This window comes from Rhinoderma darwinii, chromosome 2 (assembly GCF_050947455.1).
Source record: "Rhinoderma darwinii isolate aRhiDar2 chromosome 2, aRhiDar2.hap1, whole genome shotgun sequence".
NCBI classification, from domain to species: Eukaryota; Metazoa; Chordata; class Amphibia; order Anura; family Rhinodermatidae; genus Rhinoderma; species Rhinoderma darwinii.
Window position 1 is genome coordinate 454020665 of NC_134688.1, and position 14943 is coordinate 454035607.

Genomic DNA, 14943 nt, shown 5'->3' on the forward strand with positions numbered 1-14943 from the left:
GTATTGTTATAGTAATGTCGTTTTATAGTAATGTAGTATTGTTATAGTAATGTAGTATGATAGTAATGTAGCATTGTTATAGTAGTGTAGTATTGTTATAGTAATGTAGTATTGTCATAGTAATGTAGTATTATTATAGTAATGTAGTATCATAGTAATGTAGTATTATAGTAATGTAGTATTATTGTAATGTAGTATTGTTATAGTAATGTAGTATTATTATAGTAATGTAGTATTGTCATAGTAATGTAGTATTATAGTAATGTAGTATTATTATAGTAATGTGGTATTATTATAGTAATGTAGTATTATTAGAGTAATGTAGTGTTATAGTAATGTAGTATTATTATAGTAATGTAGTATTGTTATAGTAATGTAGTTTTATAGTAATGTAGTATTGTTATAGTAATGTAGTATGATAGTAATGTAGTATTGTTATAGTAGTGTAGTTTTGTTATAGTAATGTAGTATTGTTATAGTAATGTAGTATTATAGTAATGTAGTATTATTATAGTAATGTAGTATTGTTATAGTAATGTAGTATTATTATAGTAATGTAGTATTATTATAGTAATGTAGTATTGTGATAGTAATGTAGTATGATAGTAATGTAGTATTGTTATAGTAATGTAGTATTGTTATAGTAATGTAGTATTATTATAGTAATGTAGTATTGTTATAATAGTACAAATAACTAACTGATTAACAATAATTTTGTATTGTATCAAATTTGAAAGTAATGCGGCCCGTCAACTTCACATTTTTTCTATGTGCGACCGATTTACCCGTTCGAGTTTGAGACCCCTGATGTAGACCGTAGGAACATTGTGTGCCCTATATTTTGCATTATCTTTCACATCACATGTACACATGTACAGACAGAGGCCTATATAAGTGGTTATGGGCTCTATTTATTTTTTTTGCACTAGGTCCACTCTTACTATTGGGGGAGAGAAGGCTCCCTTTTGTATGGAAGTTGTTTTTCAACAATATATTCTCTTTAATAAGACATACAGATGCAGCCGTCTTTACCTTGACTTTTTGGCCACGTTCAGACGTGGCGGAATTGCTGTTGAATTTCGCTGCGGACAGTCCGCAGTGGAATTCTGCAGAAGCCATTTTTTACATTTGTTTCTATCCATTTTTAGGAAACTTAGTTCAGACGTTGCGGAAAATAACTGTGCGGAAATTAGGCTGCAGTGCAGAATTTTCCCTCCGCAGCATGCACATTATGTTGCGGAGAAGCAGCAGGATTTCACTGCGGATTTCAACCTTTGCAATGCAAAAACTGAAATCTGTGGCAAGTCCGCTGTGATATCTGCAACGCCTGAATTACCTGTCAAATATACAAATACTGGTGTAGATTCGTTGCGTAATTGCCCCGAATCTGCAGCAATATTTGTAGCGTAAAAATTCTGCCACGTCTGAACGCATTAAATAAACAGTGGCTAGATCTCTTATCTTGACTATTCCAATGGCTTTTGTTGTGTGATATCAACACTGCAGCAAGTTGTCAGAGTCAAGTTAAAAATGGCTACATCCGTATGCTGGGTTCAGGGGTAGGAGGAAACACCAATGATACCAATGTATGTGGGGAGGAAGGTTTTATAGAATGTATTCCCAGTAATGTTCATACACTTATTTCTACTGATATCATATATGCAGTACTTTCATGTATAATGTCCGTGTAACGTTTTCATATTTTATGCTCTGCAGAAAAAAAAATGCAGCAGTAAATAATATAACTCATGAATGGAACTTAATACATTGCTATTTATTGAAGTTGCACAACACTCAGAAAATACCCAGTGGGGCCATTTGAATATAATTGGTGCTTTATAAAACGGTACAATTTCTCCAAATATTGTGCTCAAGTACATCTCTGCACAATAGTAAAAAAAGCTAAAGATTCTCATAGGGAAGGATGTCTACAGTTTCCTTCCTATAATGAATCAATAAGAAGTAGAAGAACAAACATGGGCCAAGAGATTACGCTTATTGGAAAGGTTAGGAAATGTTTTATTTGAAAAAGGGAGAGATTCGAGTTCTATTCAAAACCACTTCTACAAAGCTCTTGATCTTCAGTTTGAGCACATTGATGCATTCCTCCGGGGCATTAACAATCAATTTAACAATTTCCAGTGATTACAATTAAATTCACGGTAGACAACTTTTCCCATGACCTGTGTAAATGGAGCAGACTTCTCTTCCTCGGCCTTGATTGCATTACTTATATTTCCTGGTGCTGGACTTTTCGTTACATTGACCTTAGAGGTTAAATCAGTGCAGAGTTTTTACTACTGCTTCCAATCCTCTCTAGGAAAGTACTCAGTGACCTTATTCAACGCTAGAAACTTTATAAAGTTTGCTCGTAATTATAGTTTTAAACACTGGGATTGTACCCAAAAATCATATGTCAATTAGACCAGTAGACAAGTCATGAAATAGTGATTGGCGTGGGCCAAACATCTTGAAATCCCACTGGTCCTGAACCGTCCATTGTAATAAACTCCTGATTGTGAATGCTTACAATCAGGAGTGTCCTTAAAGGGGTTGTCCGGGCTCGGGGTTGTTTTTTATACTTATGACCTATCCACAGGTCCCCGGAAGCTATGCATTACTCGGTGCCGGAAGCAGAAGGCCCCGTACACTGTGTACATTGCAGCTCTGCTCCTATTTACTATGGGTATACAGTGATCGGAGGGATCTGCTTCCGCCACCATAAACATAACTGACATGTCATAAAAGTATTTTTTTTTTTTATGTTATATTCCATAACATTTTTGAAATATAAAAAATGTTGTTAAACCCAATAAAACTTTTGAAATATCAAAAATATCAAACGTTTTTGGACAATATCTTAAAACGTCGTCTCTGTAAATTAGGCCACTTTCAATCGAATTTACTATAAACACTAATATTATCATGTGATATCAGCATGATGTAAAATATTTACCTGGTCAAAATCATGACATTATTTATGTATGGCTGCTGTACCAGGCTTCAGGCACAGAGGGCATGGCTGGCATTACTTGTCTGGTACCAGCTAAAATGTTTTGTCCCTATTTCTAGCATTCATTTGTGCTTTATCTGTGATGCCTTAAACGTTGACCTTGTCTTTTTGTGTCCTTTGGTGCTTTATTTGACTGTTCACTGCCAACTTCTGCCTGAATTTATAACATCTTACCATTCTGATCCTGCATTGCCTGCCTTTATAGTCAATAAAGGCAGGCAACACCTAACAGGAATCGAGCAAGAACACATTACCCAGAGCAAGCAGCCGTCCATAGCAGTAGGGAACAGGAAAAAATGGTTATAGGCAGTACCTAGAAGTAGTAATACTAAGTCCCTGTTCACACTGCTTTTTTTGCTGTCAGAAAAAATCTGCCTCAGAGTTCCTTCAGGAATTTTGAGGCAGATTAAGGCTGGGTTCACACGACCTATTTGCAAGCGTAAACGAGGCGTATTATGCCTCGTTTTACGCCTGAAAATACGGCTACAATACGTCGGCAAACATCTGCCCATTCATTTGAATGGGTTTGCCGACGTACTGTGCAGACGACCTGTAATTTACGCGTCGTCGTTTGACAGCTGTCAAACGACGACGCGTAAATGGACTGCCTCGGCAAAGAAGTGCAGGGCACTTCTTTGCCACGTAATTTGAGCTGTTCTTCATTGAACGCAATGAAGCACAGCTCAAGATTTACGAGCGTCACAGACGCCTCGTATATTACGAGGAGGAGCATTTACGTGTGAAACGAGGCAGCTGTAAACAGTCTTTTCACACGTAAATGCCTCTCAGCGTGTGAACATACCCTTAGAACTGCCTGCACGTATTTCTCAGTGTTTTTTTACAGCGCTTTTCACCTGCGGCTATTGATGCTAATGTAAGAACCGCGGGAAAAAACAGTAGCGAAAAACGCTCAGAAACTAGCACAGCAGGTTTTTTCTGCCTTCCATTGATTTCAATGGGAGGTCAGAGGTGGAAAGGACATGCTGATTTTTGATTCTCCAAGTGGCCAAAAGCCACCCGGGAAAAATGCCACCCATTGAAATCAATGGGTCTTTAATTTTGGACGTTTTTTTGGCGCTAATTCCGACCTGGTTTCTGCATCAAAATCAACACCCAAGACTCTGTGTGAACTGACCCAAATAGTAGTATTCCATCTTCTAAATTGGTACTACCTATAGCCAATGTTGCAGACTATGGTTCTTCCCTATTGCTATGGATGACTGCTTGCTTTGGGCAATGTTTTCTTGATCGATTCCTGGTAATGTTATTCAGAGAATTGGCACCTTGAGAACCACGACAATCTTGAGAAAATGGTGGGTTCTGTGGGTGAAATGTTTGATCATCCAATACCATATTATGGTATAATTATGCCTAATTATGTTTACCTTGGAATTCCCCCACAATTTGTAATTTTAACAAAATAAATATTTAACTCATTACTATATTTACTACCATATTCTTTACTGTGCTCAAAATAACTTAGTTTTAATTTTTTTCCTGAAAATGTTCAAAAATTGAAGACTGAAAATGAATCACATAGAGTAGTGATCTGGAACACATGTCTCCATATGACCATATGACGCCTACTAATGAAATGTCTATGGAAACACATCAAACAATCAGAGGGTGATCACACTGGATGAATGTCATAAGTCAACCAAAACATGGGAATATTGCTTCTTGACATGAAGAGGAAACTGACGAAGTTGCCCATAGGAAACTGAAGTATTGCAAATGAATAACAGGCATATTTTCCATAACAAACAGTGATCTGACTGTTGGGTAAATTTAGGGCTAAAATGTTTTTATTTTTTAAGTTTATAGATTGAGGTCATAATCAGAGCAATCAGTGTAGCCAGTGTCAGATTGTGTAGCAACACACCTTATTGACAACGGGAATGATAACATCCAGTTATAAATTGATTAATACATTTCCAGGAGGACTAAAAGAGGAATAGGGCAACACCGAGTTCTAAGAAAAGATGCTCCAGAAGTGTTATTTCATGGGGAATACAAGCATTTCCTTTAACAGAAATGTCAGGAGAGGTGACCGATCCTCTTTTAATTTTGATACATATTTTAAGCGTCACAAAAGTTAAAGAAAACAAGGCCATACACAAGATTTCAACAATGGGATAAATAATATTCAACATAACTCAATGCTTAGAAAATATATACCATATTTTTCGACTATAAGACGCACCTGACTATAAGACGCACCCAGGTTTTAGACAACAAAATATTGAGAAAAAAACTACATTTTTTTACTACATTTACTACTTTTACCAAGCAAAAACTATATGTTAAAAAACATAATTTGTTCTGTTTCACCACATTCTGAGAGGCATTTTTTGGTACAAACAATTTTTTTTTTTATCATGTTTTATTTCATTCCTTTTTTTTCATCTTTTACATTGTGCTTTTTCTTTTTTAACTTTTAATATGTTTTTTTACACTCCTGACAAAATGTTTCTAGGGGACTTGAACCAGCGATCATTAGATCGCTGGTACAATACACTGCAATACATGGATGAGTTACAGAAACAGTGTAACTCGCTGAGCTATGCTGTTTCCGTAACTCCCATAGTAGTGAATGGCAGTTACAGAAGCAGCGTAGCATGGTACGCTGTTTCCGTAACTACTATTAGGGTCGGGAAGGAATTAAATAAGAAGTGGTCATTCTTGCTAAAAACTGCGTCTTATAGTCCGAAAAATAAGGTAATTCCTTTTGGTAAGTCTCAGTGACAGCCTTAAAATTAGAAGATTAATTTCATAATATAAGATATGAGTGGCAGCGCTTAAAAACTACCAGTGGGATAGATATTATAGTTATTATTTCAGATGAGGTGTATTTAAAGAGGTCGAGCTGACGCATTTGGCTAGTCCACAACTTTCCCTTTTATTGTTACCATCTGTGTCAACTCTGTTCAGTCTAACACAATCAAAATACTTTATGTAACTTGGCATATTGTTTTCTGCAGCCTTATACTGTTAGGCTGGGTTCACACGTGGCGGAATTTCACTTAAATTCCGCTGCGGACATTCCGCAGCGTTAATCCGCAGCGGAGCCGTTTGTCCATTGACTTCCACTTTAATTTAGCAGTGTTCGTTTAGACGATGCGTAAAATTCCGCTGCGGAGCATAGGCTGCGGAGCGGAATTTGGTGTCCGCAGCATGCTCTGTCTGTTGCAGAGCAGTGGCGGACTCATGGCGGAATTTCTCCATTGACTTCAATGGAGATTCTAATTTCCGCAATGAAGTCCGCAGCTGTCATGCACATGTTATGTGTGCTGCGGATGCGTCTTGCTTTTTTAACTTGACATTTCTTCATTCTGGCTGGACCTATGTATTTCTAGGTCTACAGCCAGACTGAGGAAGTCAATGGGGCTCCCGTAATGACGGGAGCGTTGCTAGGAGACGTCTGTAAATAGTCACTGTCCAGGGTGCTGAAAGAGTTAAGCGATCGGCAGTAACTGTTTCTGCACCCGGGACAGTGACTACCGATCCCAATATACAGCAACCTGTAAAAAAATATAAGTTCATACTTACCGAGAACTCCCTGCTTCTGTCTCCAGTCCGGCCTCCCAGGATGACGTTTCAGTCTAAGTGACGGCTGCAGCCAATCACAGGCCAAGCACAGGCTGCAGCGGTCACATGGACTGGCGCGTCATCCAGGGAGATCGGGCTGGATGCCGAAAGAGGGACGCGTCACCAAGACAACGGCCGGTAAGTATGAAATTCGTTTACTTTCACTAGGAAAAGTGCTGTCCCTTCTCTCTATCCTGCACTGATAGGGAGAAGGGAAGCACTTTTCCCGCAGTCCGCAGCAGCTAGTCCGCATCAATTTTCTGCACATTTTGGGCAGATCCGCAGCCGTAATCCGCAACCCGGATTAGGTGCGGCATTGATGCGGACAGTTGCGGAGGAAATCCGCCACGTGTGGCCATGCCCTTAGACAACAAGGGGTTACTTACATACATAAACTGCATTTCAAAAGGAGAAAAACATAAAGTGAAAATATCAAATAAATTTGGTATAAATCTTGGACGTTAGACAAAAATCACAAAATATAGTCTATTTTATAGTAAAGAATAAAAGGAATACTGTGTATGAAATATGTTCATGTGTTTTTTTCTTATATATTTTTATAAAGTCTTATATATTTTTACTTATATTTTAAGGTATTTTATGATATTAGAAAAACATGGCTGATTTCTTCCAGATACAGCACCACTCTTATCTATAGGCTGTGCCTGGTATTCAAGCTCACGCCAATTCAAGTAAATGGAGCTGAGCTGCAATGTCAGACACAGCCTATGAACAAGAGGGGCGCTGTTTCTGGAAGAAAGCAGCTATGTTTTTGAATTCTTATATAACCTCTTCAATTGTGTTTTGCTTCCTTTTCCTTCTTAGAATTGAAAGATGGCAGGAAGTTGTTTTTTTTTTTTTTTTTAATTATCGGAAAGTTTTCCCTTGTCCTTTGAAGGGATTTGAAAGTACTTAATAGGTACATGTTAAATTTCTCTCCGATGACAGACGCTGTAGTCCACTATAGGCAGTCTGTGGACTGCCAATGAGCTGGCAACTACAGTTTTTAGTGAACTGGACTATCTTGTAGTTAGAAAGGGTAAGGGTAAGGCCACAAGGATTTTGAATTTGCATGAGGTCACATGATTTCTTGTAAATCATTAATCCTAATCAAAGGATGCATATTCTGTTATTATGGTATTTTATAAAATGAATCAGGACAAAGCCTAAAATCCATCTCCAGAGCCCACCCCATTCCCAAAGTCTCAGGTACGCAGTTCATACTGGACAGAAGATACTCTGGAGTCTTCTTTTAGGCCGCTTCTACAGCCAACTTAGCTCCTGGGAAGCAGATGCCATGACCAGCCTAGGAAACTTTACAGGCAATAGTTTTCCCTGTGCAGGTTCCCAGTTGGGTTATGCCAACCAGTCCCAACCCCTGAGCGCACAACCAGGTTTCAATAGTAGCCTGATTAAAGATATACTGATCCATAAATTGTGCCTCGCTCCAAAGATGCCCTAGGTGGCCGCCTACTTTGCCTATCCCTTGTCCCAACTCTGCTTTCATATTTCTATGACATCATAAAAATAATCAGCATTGATCCCGCTTAAAGAGGCTCTGTCACCACATTATAAGTGGCCTATATTGTACATGACGTGATCGGCACTGTAATGCTCCTGGACGTACTATTAGGTCATGGTAACTGTATAGTTTGCGCTCCATAACCATTTTGGCCGTCTTCCCGACACATACAGGAGCTGTGACAGCTGCTTTCTCGTACAGCAGTTGCCGCAGCTCCTATAGCGGGGACTGATCACTATGTCCCCGCTGATTAACCCCTTAAAAGCTGCGTTCAATAGCGATCGTGGCTTTTTAGGGGTTAAACCATCATTGACGGCCCGCTACATGATAGCGGGCAGCGATGGTTGCTGTGGCAACCGGACGCCTAACAATGGCGTCCGGCTATGCCATCTACGGAAGCCTAGTGAGTCCTGACAAAGTCAGGACCCACTATGCTTGCTGTCAGTGAGTAGCTGACAGCTCTAATACACTGCACTACGCATGTAGTGCAGTGTACTAGAATTGCGATCAGGGCCTCCTGCCCTCAAGTCTCCTAGTGGGACAAAGTAATAAAGTAAAAAATAAGAAAAAAAAAGTTTTAAAAGTAATACAAGTGAAAATCCCCCTTTTTCCCTTATCAGTCCTTTATTATTAATAAAAATAAATAAATAAACAAATAAACTATACATTATTGGTATCGCCGCGTCCGTAACGGCCTGAAGTACAAAAGTATTTTGTTATTTATCCCGCGCGGTGAACGTCATAAAATAAATTAATAATAAACCGTACCAGAATCACAATTGTTTGGTCACTTCACCTCCCAAAAAATGGAATAAAAGAGATCAAAAAGTCGCATGTACCGAAAAATGGTTCTGATCGAAAAAACAGTTAGTTATGCAAAAAACAAGTTCTCACACGGCTTTCTTGATGGAAAAAAAAAAAGTTATGGCTCTTAGAATAAGGTAACACAAAAAGTAAATTATTTTTATCAAAAAGTATTTTATTGTGCAAACGCCATAAGACATAAAAAAAACTATAAACATCTGGTATCTCCGTAATCGTATCGCCCCGCAGAATAAAGTGAATATGTCATTTATAGCGCATGGTGAACGCTGTAAAAAAAATAGAATAAAATTGTAGAATTGCTGTTTTTTAGTCGCCACGCCGCTTAAAATTAGAAAGAAAACTGATCAAAAAGTCACATGCACCCCATGAAAACTACAATGAATTCTGTTTGGGGACCACAAGACCTCTTCAAACCGGACATGGTGCCTAATAAAAAGGAGGCCTCAAAATCCACTAGGTGCTCCTTTGCTTCGAAGGCCGGTGCTTCAGTCCATTACCGCACTAGGGCCACATGTGGGATATTTCTCAAAACTGCAGAATCTGGGCAATAAATATTGAGTTGCGGTTCTCTGGTAAAACTTTTTGTTTTACAGAAAAAAATGGAATAAAAAGGATTTTCTGACCAAAAAAATAAATATGTAAATTTCACCTCTACTTTGCTCTAAATTCCTGTGAAACACCTGAAGGGTTAATAAACTTTCTACATGCTGTTGTGAATACTTTGAGGGGTCCAGTTTCTAAAATGGGGTGTTTTATTGGGGTTTCTAATATATAGGCCCCTCAAAGCCACTTCAGAACTGAACTGGAACCTAAAAAAAGAAAATTAGGAAATACTTTGCTTCTTACCCCGAGATGACCCCAGTTTTGACTGTTTGTATAAACGACGACCCCTATTAGACCATTCCAGTGCCCGGTTTTCCCAAACATAGACCCCCCGAGAAGTGTATTTCTGTTGATAAGTGCCTGGTACATTTTAGAGGGAGGCTTCAATAACGCAAGTACCTGCCGGGTAAGAGGGCAAGGTATGGCGTGAAGATGTATAAGCTGTGCGAGTGTGCATCAGGGTATAGCTACATATTTAGGATATATGAAGGGAAGGAAATCCAGTGCTCAGCCCCCAGAATGCCCCCCCCCCCTTACTGGGAGTTAATGCAAAAATTGTGTGGGATTTGGTGCACCCCCTGCTGGACCAGGGTCACCACCTCTACCTGGATAATTTTTATACCAGCGTCCCGCTCTTCAAGTGCCTCGCTTCCAGAAGTCCTGCGGCATGCGGCACTGCTAGAAGAAATCTGAGAGGCCTCCCTAAGATTCTGCAGGGCAAACGCTCAGAAGGGGTGAGAGCAGGGCACAATCTAGCAGCAACACATTGTGTGTCAAGTACAAGACAAGAGAGATGTCACACCAGTACCCATGTACCTGTACGAGGTACCAGTACAGAGACTCCCAAACCAGACTGCATCCTGGACTACAATAGGTACATGGGAGGGGTGGAATGTCAGATCAAGTCCTGAAGCCCTACAGCGCTATGCGGTGTGGTATAAGAAGCTGGCCGTGCACATCATACAGATGGCATTGTAAAATGCGTACGTGCTACATCGATGTACAGGCCAGAGGGGAAATTTCCTGGAATTTCAAGAAGTGGTTATCAAGAACCTAATCTTTAGGGACCAGGAAGGGGGGGGGGCACCCAGTACTTCTGGAAGCGGGGCCACTTGCATCGTACCCCTAGAAGCCAGAATGCTGGTGAAACGCGCGTCGGGTGCTTAGCACTTTTAATGTCTCCTGGTGCTACACATGGCCTTAGCAGCCAATCTTAGGCCAATCGATTTTTAATTTAACCACTATTCTCTACTGCACGGCTGACAGCCGTCTGCTATCTAGCTAACAGCGCGGTGTGTTGTGAGCGCACCCTGCTGTGTTTCACATAGCAGCTGGGTGTGTCTCTTTCATCCAGCCGCTACGTTCTAACCTGACCGCCGGTGAACTGCCCGTGCGGTCCTCATTTTCTCTCTACCCCGTTATCTACGGGATTAGAGCGTGGCAACTGCCTTACAGGACTGATTGTCCTGCAGGGTTGCCCTGACATCTCGGCGCAGGATCTCTCTCTGCCCTGCTCGGAGAGCTAGAGCACAAGCTGGGTCCGACTCTACCTACAGCAGAGTCGTACTTCGGGACGGCGTATTGACACCGCTTCTCAGCTGACAACTGAGCGCGGCCACAGCAGGGTGGTTACAGCTGTTCCCCACGCTGCTGCTCTGGTACCAGGGACACCAGCGTGAGGGTACAGTTATCTGCTAATTGTCTACACTGTGCCGTAGTAGTATCGTGTGGCAGTGCGTTTGGCAACAGTTGCCAGGACTTATTGCACTGTCACAACTTGTAATTATGCTATACGGCACAGCAAGTTTATATCACCCTAACTGTGCTCCCTGTTAATAGAGACAGCGCAGATACACATGTGGTTTTGCTACACAGCATATTACTTTAGGTGAGATCAATTGCTGTTGTCTAGTTTACAAATCAGTCTACCGACCTTACTGACAGATATAATTAAATGATTCATTGTATAATCTCCTACCTGGCAGAACAGAATTCACTGTTATCCACTTAAACGCTATTGACAGTAGTGCAGTCACATACCGCTCCCCACGCTGTTGCTCTGGTACACAGAGACACCAGCGTGAGGGTGCAGTTAGTAGGTTCATATTCACACTGCACCATGGTAGAATCGCATGGCAGTGCAATTGGCAAATTTTGCCCTGATTTATTGCACTGTCACAACCTTACATTATATCTAACGGCACGGCAGGTTCAAATCGTCTCAACTGCACTGCCTGATCACACAGACAGCGCAGATGCCTATCAGTGTTTGGTTAACAGCACACTATCCTAGGTGAATCCACAAAGTCAACTTCACAATATAACCTACTGGCTTGGTTGTTAATATAAATTCAATTTGACTCATAGTGTAGCTTGTTACCCTGGAAACACAGAATTCCATGTGCTTCCTACTTGAACACAACTGACTACATAACTATTCATGCAATTTATAACATCATCTCACCATACATTATATGGCCAATAGGTATGTGAGTTTGGGGGTCACTCACACATACCAGTGTGCACCAATGGACTTTTAGTGAATTGTCTATTTTAATGCATAACAATAAAAGTTAAATATTAATAGATCACATAACTCTTTCCCTCTTCCCCCTCCCTCATATACATAGCTTCGTTGGGTGGTGTACACCAATGTGATCTGTTTTTCACATTATTGTGTGATAGGTGATCCTCCACATATTACTGTACCAGGGAAACACTTTCCAGGAGAAGTTCCCCAAACTGGCAAGAAGGGAAAAAGTCAAAAGTGGTGCAAAGTCTGCTATAAGAGGGCGATAAGGGATGACACAATATATCAATGTGACGCGTGTCCGAAAAACCAGAGCTCTGTATGAAAGTGTTTTAAAATGTATCATCCATCCCTTGATTTTTAATCTACCCCAGTTTTACTTACACTGATGCACTCCGCACAGCTTATCCCCCCTCATCTTTCCCTTCTGAGGCCTGCCGTGTGCCCAGGCAGCTGTTAACAGCCACATTGAGGGTATTGCCGTACCCAAGAGAACCCACATTCCAGTTTATGGGGTGTATGTCTCCGGTCAAAATGCTCACGACACCTCTAGCTGATTGCCTTAAGGGGTGTAGTTTTTTTAAAAAAAACTGTCACTTCTCGGGGGTTTCAACTGTATTGGTACCTCAGTGGCTTCTGTATTCACGACTTATCAGCAGAAAATCCCCAGTAGGCCAAATCGTGGTACTTCCCTTCTAAGCCCTGCCGTGTGCCCAGGCAGCAGATAACAGCCACATGTAGGCTGTTGCCATACCCAGGAGAACCCACATTACAATTTATAGGATGTATCTCCGAAGGCGCATGCTGGGCACAATATATTGGATACTGAAATGGCATATATATATATATATATATATATATATATATATATAAAAATTGCAAATCTCACACTGCACCATCTGCTGCGCATTACCTTTTAGACAATACCTGTGGGGTAAAATGGTCACTACACCTCTAGATGAATGCCTTAAGGGGTTTAGTTGCCAAAATGGCGTCACTTCTTGTGGTTTTCCATTGCTTTGATACCTCTGGGGCTACGCAAATGCAACATAGCACCTGAAAACAAATCCACCAAAATCTGGACTCCAAAGAACACATAGCGCTTCTTTCCTTCTGAGTCCTCCCATGGGCCCGAACGGCAGTTTATCACCACAAATGGGGAATTGCCGCACTCAGGACAAATTAGGCAACAAATTGAGGTATTGTATTTCTTGTGAAAATAAGAAATTTTGAGGCACAACTACATATTATTGGAAAAAAGTAAAAAAAAAGAAGTTAATTCACAGCCCAATTCAAATAAGTTCCGTGAAAAAACTGTAGGGTGTAAATGCTCACAACTGCTATAAATGAATTCCTTGAGGGGTGTAGTTTCCAAAATGGGGTCACTTCTTGTGGGTTTCCATTGCTTTGTTACTTCTGGGGCTCTGCAAATGCGACATGGCACCCGAAAACCAATCCAGCAAAATCTGGACTCCAAAGAACACAAAGCGCTCCTTCCCTTCTGAGGCCTCTCATGGGCCCAAACAGCAGTTTATCACCACAAATGGGGTATTGCCGCACTTGGGAGAAATTGGGCAACAAAATGGGGTATTTTGTTCCCTATGAAAATAAAATACGTGCTGTGAAAAAAATGTGGAGTAAAATGGTAACAACAACCATAAATTAATTCCTTGAGGGGTGTAGTTTCCAAAATGTGATCACTTTTGGGGTATTCCTACTGGCGCATCAACACCTCTCCAAACCTGGCATGGTGCCTAAAATATATTCTAATAAAAAAAGAGGCCCCAAAATGCGCTAGGTGCTTCTTTGCTTCTGGGGCTTGTGTTTCAGTCTACGAGCACACTAGAGCCACATGTGAGACATTTAAAAAAAGTGCAGAATCTGGACAATACATATTTAGTAGTGTTTCTCTGGTAAAAACCTTCTGTGTTACAGAAAAAAAAATTATAAAATTGAAATTCAGCAAGAAAAATGAAATTTGCAAATTTCACCTCCACTTTGTTTTAATTCCTGTGAAATGCCTGAAGGGTTAAAAAAAAACTTTCTAAATGCTGTTTTGAATACTTTGAGGGGTCTAGTTTTTAAAATGGAATGTTTTATGGGGGTTCTAAATCATAGGCCCCTCAAAGCCACTTCAGAACTGAACTGGTACCTTAAAAGTAAGGCTTTTGAAATTCTCTTAAAAATATGAGAAATTGCTGTTTATGTTCTAAGCCTTGTAACGTCCAAGAAAATAAAAGAATGTTCAAAAACGATGCAAATCTAAAGTAGACATATGGGAAATGTGAACTAGTAACTATTTTGGAATTTTTCCACTGAATATATATCGACCAAATTTTGCCACTAACATAAAGCTCAATGTTACACGAGAAAACAATCTCTGAATCGCTTGGATTGAGACATGTCAGATTTGAAAAATGGGCTCTGAGCCTTAAGGTCCAAAGTAGGGGTTAAACGGTATCCGAACCCAACTTCTGTAGTAGTTGGCAAAACCGCCAATGTCTTCCTATTCCTATCTTGCATGTTATTGAAGGCTTGCATTGAACTCACTTCTTTTACAGTGCTAGATTCGTGAAGTAACCAATATCCCCCCAGACGATTCTAAATTTGTGGTGTTAACATCCTGGTGCTAATGTGTGTATTTTATTACATTATTACTTAATCATCGGAACATATAGTATAAGCGCGAGAGCTGAATATTCCTTAGAAAGTTTCAGTAGAATGGAAAAGCTGACTTTTACCTTTTGTTCTACGGCCAAACTGAGAATTTTTTTTTATTTTTGTATTTTTTTTATCTGTGATGTCCAGTTAGCGAGATCACTTTACATGAAGTCATCGTAAGGAAAGGCTAGGTCGTATCAT